The sequence below is a fragment of the Equus caballus genome, chromosome 8, assembly GCF_041296265.1.
Source record: "Equus caballus isolate H_3958 breed thoroughbred chromosome 8, TB-T2T, whole genome shotgun sequence".
In the NCBI taxonomy this organism is placed as follows: domain Eukaryota; kingdom Metazoa; phylum Chordata; class Mammalia; order Perissodactyla; family Equidae; genus Equus; species Equus caballus.
This window is the reverse complement of record NC_091691.1, coordinates 654926-663670: the sequence shown is the minus strand read 5'-3', so window position 1 is coordinate 663670 and position 8745 is coordinate 654926. Positions and strand designations below refer to the sequence as shown.

Below are 8745 nucleotides of genomic sequence, written 5' to 3'. Positions count from 1 at the left end.
GTAGTAGCCAGAAACTGGAAACAACCTAAATGCCCATCAACAGTGAAAGGATAAACAAATTGTGGTATAGCTACACAATGGAATATTACTCAGCAGTAAAAAATAGTGAACTATTGATACATTTAGCAACAGGCATGAATCTCAAAATAATTATGCTGAGTTAAAGTCAGATTTTTTCCCCCAAGGAAGATTAGCCCTGAGCTTACATTTGCTGCCAATCCTCCTCTTTTTACTGAGGAAGGCTGGCTCCGAGCTAACATCCATGCCCATCTTCCTCTACTTTATATGTGGGATGCCTACCACGGCATGGCTTGCCATGCAGTGCCATGTCCACACCCAGGATCTGAACCGGCAAACCCCGGGCCGCTGAAGAGGAACATGCACACTTAACCACTGCGCCACCAGGCCAGCCCCTCAGATTTTTTTTAAGTACTATTGTATGTACTTTATGTGAAGTTCTGAAACAGGCAAAATTAATCTGTGGTGATAGAAAGCAGATCAGTGGTTGCCTGGGGCTGGGCCAGGGGTGGTGGTGATGATGAGAGTTGACTGGGAAGGGGCACAGGAAGCTGTATGGGGAAAGGAAAATGGAGTCCTGATTGGGGTTTCAGTTATATAGGTTTATACAATGGTCAAAATTCATTGAAATCAGCACTTAAGATCTGTGCCTTTCACTGCACGTAAATTTTACCACAGTAAAATAATTTAAAACAAAACAAAAAAGTGAAAGGAGTGCCCAATCTGTGTTAAGTGGGTGAAAATAACAATGCTAGCTATTCTAGTTCCTTGGCCTTTTCCTATGAATTTTATAGAATATCCTTATCCATATTTATTAAAAATCTTGTGGGGATTTTGATACTTTTATATTTTGATATGCAGTCATAGGTAGCTTAATGGTGGGGATACATTCTGAGAAATGCACCCTTAGGCAATTTCGTCCCTGCAAACATCACACTTACACAAATCTGGACTATCTGATACGAATCTTACGAGACCACCATCGTATACGCAGTCTGTTGTTGACTGAAACGTCGTTATGTGGCACGTTACGGTATAGGAATCTGATAGGAATAACTATATATCAGTCTGGGGAGAGTTGACATCTTTGCAATGTTGAGTTTTCCAATCCATGAACATAGTATGTCCCTCTATTTATTTAGATCTTCTTTGATTTCTTTCATCTGCATTTTGTTTTCAGCATATAAATCCTATACACGTTTTGTTAGATTTACACAAAAGTATCTCATTTTTTGAAAGACTGTAAATGGTATTATATTTTTAATTTTTGTTTCCGTGTGTTCATTACTAGTATGCAGAAATGCCATTGACTTTTGTATCCTGCAGCCTTGTTGAAGTGAGAAGGGACAGTCTACCAGATTGCTCTACACTCTATACATTTCCACATGCATATTCTATAGCTACAGTTGTTAACACTGTGTGGCATTAGCAGAGGCACAGACACATAGATCAGTGAAACAGACGAGTACCCAGAATCATAGGCACATAAACATGCCCAACCGATTCTGGCAGGAGTTCAGAAGCAGCTCAGTGAAGGGAGGGCGCCACAGCTGCAGCGGGAGCAACAACCTCAACCCAAATCTGTCACCTTAAACAAGAATTAACTCAACTTAGTACTGTGGGCTTAAATTTAAAATGTAAAACTATAAAATTTTTAGGAAAAAAAAAACAGAAGAAAATCTTTGGGATCTAAGACTAGGCAACAAATTCTTAGACTTGATCCCAAAAGCACGAGCCATAAAAAGAAAAATTGATGAGCTGGACTTCATCAGAATCAAAACTTCTGCTCTGCGACAGACCTCCTGTGAGAAGGATGAAAAGACAAGCTACAGACTGGGAGGAAATATTTGCAAATGACATATCCAACAAAGGACTAGTATTTAGAATATATAAAGAACTCTCAAAATGCAACAGTAAAAAAACAACCCAGTTAGAACATGGGCAAAAGACATGAGACATTTCACCAAAGAAGATACACAGATGGCAAAAAAGCATATCATTAGCCATGAGGGAAGTGAAAATTGAAACCACAATGAGGTTCCATTACACATTAGAATGGGAGAAAAGTGACAATACCTAATGCTTGTGAGGATGCAGAGAAACTGGATCACTCATTCAGCGCTGGTGGGAATGTAAAATGGTCTAGCCATTCTAGAAAACAGTTTGAAAGTTTCTTAAAAACCTAAACACACAACTATCATAGGACCCAATAGGACCCATAGGACCCAGATTTATCCCAGATAAATGTTTCAGGTTTTTGTGGAGTTTTTTATTCTTGGTCATATTTTTTTTCCATTATATTTTCTATTGAGGTTATGATAGTTTACAACCTTGTGAAATTTCAGTTGTACATTATTATTTGTCAGTCATCTTACAGGTGCACCCCTTTACCCTTTGTGCCCACTCCCCTCCCCCCAGTAACCACTATTCTGTTCTCTTTGTCCACGTGTTTGTTTATCTTCCACATATGAGTGGAGTCATACAGAGACTGTCTTTCGCTATGTGGCTTATTTGGCTTAAAATAAACCCTCAAGGTCCATCCATGTTCTTGTGAATGGGACGATTTTACCCTTTTTTATGGCCGAGTAGTATTCCATTGTGTATATATACCACATCTTCTTTATCCAATCATCAGTCGATAGGCCCTTGGGATGCTTCCACGTCTTGGCTATTGTGAATAGTGCTGCAATGAACATAGGGGTGCAGAAGTCTCTTTGAATTGCTGATTTCAAGTTCTTTTATCCCAGATGAATGAAAACTTATGTCCACACAAAGACCTGGACGTGAATGTTAACAGCAGCTGTATTTGTAATAGCTGGAGACTGGAAACGACTCAGAGTCCTTCAATGGGTGAATGGGTCAGTGAACCCGGGCCATCCACTCCAGGGAATCCTACTCAGCAGTAAGAAGAAAGGAACTGCTGGCACACACCACCTGGATGAAGCTCCCAAGAATTCGCTGAGTGAAAAACGCCGTTGTCTGAAGGCTACACACTGTGGGATTCCATCACCGTGACATTCATAAAATGACAAAATTATAGAAATGGAGGGAGATTGCAATATTATCATATAGTTTTGCAAGATGTTGCCATCGGGGGAAACCAGGTGAACATGAGATCTCTCTGTTTTATTTCTTACAACTCCATCTCAGAATAACAAGTTTATGGCTGGCTTAGTCCTACACCATCCTGGGAGGCAGGTGAGACCAGAAGTGGGACTGGTGTCCACACACATAGCCCCAGGCCCACAGTGTGTCCGCGGCCCCTTTCTGGCAGGGCCTCATTGCCCAGGGCTCTGACATCCTTCAGGCACCCTCTGTCTGTCCCACATCCGCAGCAGCTATGTGCCTCTCTTTCCTCTCAGTCCCAAAAAGCATCAGTTATTGAACACATTGTCTATGCCAGATGGCCATGTGGCTGCAGATGAGCAGCCACCAGTGTCTTGCTTGCTGCCCAGGAGCCTCTCCAGTGACTGGATGGAGAAGACCCAGTCTGGGGGTCAGGTAGATGGTCTGTGCCCAACACAACCCCGCCCCCCAATTGCACCCTGCCAGGCTTGGCAGGAGGCCTGGCACTGGGGCTGGCATCAACTGGGCCCAGAAGGTGGTCATGGAGGCCTCGCTTACGCTTGTTTCCCATAATTCTGGCTGCTTCCAGTCCCTTTCCTCTCCAGACACTGACGCAGAGCCTACCAACACGCTGAGGCCCCCTTTCTCAGCTTCCTGCTCGGCCACCATATCTTCTCATTACCTGTTTACCCATCTCCCCTTTGGAATTGCCTTGAGTTCCACGGGTGTGACATCAACAGGCCTGGAATGCCATCCCCAGTCGCCACGCGATCACCAAGACCACCACTGTCGTGCTTCTCCATCCTTGCCCCCCCACCCCTTGTCACAGCTGTCTCCTCCCTGGGGTTCCAGGAGGCCCGGGCTGCTTCCTTCCCTTGAAAATCCATGTTGTCACAATTGGGACTGTCGCTCTTTTTGATGCTCAAAATAACCTCGAAGACCAGTTGCAGCCAAACAGTCCCCCTGGGCACAGATGGGGAGACTGAGCCAGGCCTGCTCCTGACCTCCTGACCTCGGGACAGCTGGGCCTGGGGACAGTGGCCCGGGACAGGGCACTGGAGGGTGCAAAGGCGTTCTGGTTGTACTCCTGGTTACACTGGTGTCTCTCATCGGAATCGTGGACCCGGGCCTGGGGAGGAGGTCTGGCAGAGCCCTCAAGGCCACTGCGGCAGCAAGGCCCAAAGGCTTCTCTGCTTTTCTGGGCCCCAACTTGGCCATCGTCTGCCTGGGGTCCCTCCGCCCTTCTCTAGGCGGTCCCTTGGGCCTCTGTGCCCAGCCCCTTTCTCCTGGCCTGTGGTCAGCATCTCATGGGGACCTGTGGCATGTTGACCCCCCAGTGTGAACCCTGGGAGAGGAGGGTGGCGACCACCGCTTTCTCCTGCATGTGCTGCTGTGTGTTGCAGCCGGACAGGGCTGGTGGCCGCCATGCAGGCCAGAAGCACCAGTCCTGCCTACTCTGTGCCCTCTGCCTGCAGCCGGCAACTGCCTGGGAAGTCCTGGAGGGAGGACAGGGCTAGCACACCGGCAGTGCATCTTGCCCCGGGGGCCATGCACGGCTGCTCACGAGGCTAGAGCGTGGGGCAGCACACGCCCCAGAAGACAGCGGCACCTGGGGGTGGTTGCGAAGAGTCGTGGCTGCAAAAATGAGTCTGGTAAGAGTTTGTGAGAGGGAAATGAGACCCAGTGATTCCTTTTTCTTGTGAGGTCTCACTTGCGTGTCCCCAGTTCCAGCTCCCAAATGTACTCTAGTGATGCTTCTTTGGTCTGACCCGGCTCAGCCACCCCTGGTGGGATGCTGGCCAGAACTGCTCAGGCTTGGTAGCTGGGCCCATGCCTCCCACAGGCTGCTTGGAGCCACTGGTGATGTTGAAGAGGCCCTCCTTCCCTGCAAGAGCAGCCTGGGCTCGGGAACTCGGTCTCCTGCCACTCCCCCACCTCGAGGGGACCCTGATAGTGGTCCTGCCCATTGGCCTTGGAGCAGCCCCGGGGGCTCCACTTTACAGACAGCCTTTGGAACAGGGAGGGGACAGGCGCCGATTTCAGCGCAGGACAGGAGGGCACCCCGCTGGAGAGCGACTGCCTTGCCTCGTGTATTCGTTGTTGGGGCTGGCCTGGGCTGGCCCAGCACCTGAGACGTCTCGCCTCATCAGTTTGCAGGCATCATGGCGTATGGTGGTGGGTCTGTCTACCACCAACTGGGAGCCCCTCCCCTCCTGAGGGCTTGGTGCGGTTCTGGCCTGTGGTGAGTGTGCAGGGAACACCTGATGGGGACTGAGGCCAAACAGGAGCAGAGAGGAGCAGGGCAGAGCCGGGCCCTCACCCTGGAGGCGGGAGCAGGAGGCCTCGCCCAGGCATTGGGGATGGCAGCCCCTCACCTCCTAAGCATCCACCGTGATCCTGGCCCCAGACCTCTGCCCTGTGCCGGGCAGGCAGAGCTCTGCAGATGGCTCTTCTCTGCAGGCAGAGGAACCCCCGACGACCTGCAGCCAGAAAGAGGGGTGGGAAGGAGATGATGAAGGGGAGTGAACTGAGACCCTGAGTCCTTGCCCTCACCCAAGTATGACCAGTCACCAGAGACCAGGAAACCAGATGACGGATGTCTGCTCTGAGGGCTCTGGTCGCCGCCTTCTCACCTGGGCATGACAGCCAGTGCACCTGTGCCACCAACCCACTCTGCCCTCCCCGGCTGGTGCCCGGGCCCCAAGGCCAGCCTGCACCAGGCAGGGTGCCACCAGCAGGGCAGGTACCAGGGCCACGGAGGGCCTTGGCCTGCGCAGCTGGGCAGTGGGCACCAGAGCCCTCGCTGCGTCCTGTTGATTCTGGGAGGGTTTTCCGATCTGTCTGGCCTGATGCTCGCATGGCCAGCCGGGGAGCTGGGATGCAGTGGAGAGCTGGAGCCAGCCTTTGCAACCCCAAGCCCCGGCCCTCGCTGGCAGAGAGGTGGGCCGTGGGGGAGGGGCAGGAGCTTCCCTCCGCTGTCTGGCGGGCCGCCTCCAGATCTAGGTCATCGTGCTTCAGCCTCACTCTCTGCCTTCCGCAAGCTGTGTTCCGTGGGATTTTTTAAATACCTGAATGCCTCTGGGAGAAACTCAGTGTTGGTGCCATTTCGTATCTGCACCTTCGGCTTTTCGTGACATTACAGAGCTACAGCGAGGACAGAGAGTCTCAGAGATGCCAGGACACCTTGAGGAGGTCGCCTCCAGCCCCCTGGTAGCCCCTGAGCGCATCCCTTTGGAGGGCCCCCAGGGTCACACGGTCAGGCAGCTCTTCCCCACTGAGTCACACTGTGCTCAGGGTCCCTGTCACCCCGACCCCTGCCCTGGGCTGCGTTCTCTCCCAGGGCCCTTCAGTGGTCTGTCTCTCATTGGCTGCAGCTGGAGGCCCACAGTCCCCTGACCACTGACCCTCGAGGGGGCAGGGGCGCCCGCCTCCCCTCTGGGTCCCCGGGTCCCAAGGCTGGCTCACCGCCGCAGAGCACAGGCGCCCTTTGTGGCCTGCTCCAGCTGCCCAGTGAGTGGCGGATGCAGTGTGGACCAAGGCTCTGCCCCACTTGGAAGCCTCTCTGTCCCTGGAGCACACAGTCGCTTTAACGGGGCGAGCGTGCCCTCCTGGCAGGGCAGCTGCTGTGGACTCCAAGCTCTTTTAATTGGCCTGTGTCCATCGGTGACGAGGACGGGTGTGTGTCATCACGCTCTTACATTTTTCTAACAAGGAGATCAAGAGAAACATTCTCCAATGGCCCTCACTGCACACACAAGCCCCCCTCCAGAGCTCCTGGGGCCCACGCACCCGACTCGGCCACCTGCCCGAGGCTCCGAGGCCTGGGGTCAGCAGGGATGGGAAGGGTAGTCCAGGCAGAGGAAGGCACGAAGCCAGGGGGCACCCACAAGTGCAGGGCAGGAGGTGTGAGTGGGGCGGCAGCCCTCCTGACTCAGTGGTCTCAGGTCTTCTCACCTGTATGGCTGAGCCAGTGCAGCAGGCCCAGCAAGGACAGTACGTGGGAGCGGTGCCCACAATCAGACAAAGGCAGGGCCCAGGAGGGCATCAGAGCCCAATGGGGCAGCCTGACCAACCAGGGCATGTCCCTGGCCTGCCTGGGAGCTGGTCACACCCTTTGGGGGAGCGAGGTCTGGGCCCAGAGGTTGGGGTTCGCTGTTTGGTCTCACCACACTCTGAACCTCCGCTTCCTGGTCTGAGCAGGGGCCCAACTACACCCATTCCAGCCTGTGTTGGTGCCTCCGGGAAGGGCGGGGTAGGTAAGGGCTGCAAGCGCCCGAGCCTGCTCTACCTGACATCTGTGTGTCACCTGGAGCAAACTGCTCCATCTCTGAAACTGGCACCCGTGTCACCTGCCACCTCCGTCATGCCTGTCACTGTGGTTTACACAGAGCCCATCTCCCCACAAGTTGCTTCCTTTTCCGGCCCCAGGTGACCACACGGACGCCCACGAGTCTGTGCTGGAGGGGAGGGAGACAGCACAGGCTACACGCAGCCTCTGGAGAATTTCTTCACTAAAGGAGGTTTTTTCCTGAAAAACGTCAAGCTATTTGTAGCCCAAGTCAGTTGAGCAGATTTTTCTGGGTGTAGCTTATTTTATCACTCATTAACTTCTTTTCTTTATGAATTAAAAAGTAGCATTTTTTTTCCCACCCAGGAGCATTTTATTTACTTCTCTCAGTGCCACAACCAGCACTTTCTCTGCCTGCTGGGGAGGGAGACTCAGATCCTGCTCGAGGACGCCATGGCCCCTAGGATGTAGGCATAGGTGGTGCGTCCAGAGCAGGCCCTACCACTCCACCCGTTCCTGACCTTGCACGTCCCTGTCACCCCTGCAGAGCTGCCCTGTTTGATGGACAGGAGCCGTGCAAGGGTTAGCAGCATCCCGGCTGAAGAAAGCGAGAGAGGCCCTATGCTGTTCCACCTGGGAAATCTGGGGGCACATCCTACGATTCTGCTGGCCAACACCCTGGTGGCCCAATTTCCTGACTTCAGAAATGTCCCAGGCAGATACTTTGCCTATAGAGCAACGGGTGCTGCTACCCCTCCGGTCTCTCAGCCAGAGGGGGACAGCCCCAGGGTGTCTGTGGTGGGATTCGGGCTGTCCCCCGGACTCACAGAAGTGGGAGGCCAAAGCCCCAGGGTAAGGAGCAGACCCCACCCGCCCGGGAGCCTTTGGTCACCCTCAGGGAGCTCAGGAGGCGTTGACCCAGGCCTGCCTCTGACTTCTTCCAGGGAGTGGCTCCCAGTCCTCTTTCCACCAGCTCCACACCAACCCTCCAGACCTAAAATGCTGGGCTCTAATCCTGCTGCGTCTCCGTATGTCGTCTTTTGGAGCGCACTTACCTCAGTGGAAAAGATCCTGTTCATGCGGTGCACCTCGTCCTTTTGTCTCCCATCTGCAGAATCACTTTTAAACCCCAGATTCTTGTACCCGCGCATGTCCCTGCCTCTTCCCCAGCTATGCCTTTGATTGCAGTTCACTCCCCCATCGCCCCACCCCACCCCCGCCCCCACCCGGGTGCCTGGAGCCCCACCCACCTGAGCCCCAGTGCTGCCTGCCTCAGGAGCATGCCTGCCTCCTCAAGATCAGATTTCTGTCTCTCCTCCTTTGTCCCCAAGAGCACAAGCAAGGGTCAGTCCATGCTAAATGTCCAAACGTCA

General features: G+C 53.2%; 1 long non-coding RNA gene across 2 annotated transcripts; it reads right to left on the bottom strand.

Annotated features, from left to right (window-relative positions):
- Positions 1-2265: 2265 nt before the first annotated feature.
- LOC138925308 (uncharacterized) lies at positions 2266-8594 on the bottom strand. Of its 2 annotated transcripts, XR_011441270.1 has the most exons (3): positions 8428-8594; positions 6550-6788; positions 2266-5564 (listed from the first exon to the last, which is right to left on the bottom strand). It is a non-coding gene; the product is annotated as an uncharacterized lncRNA (long non-coding RNA). The 2 variants fall into 2 exon arrangements; XR_011441271.1 differs by lacking the exon at positions 6550-6788 and having other exon boundaries at positions 8428-8574.
- Positions 8595-8745: the final 151 nt, after the last annotated feature.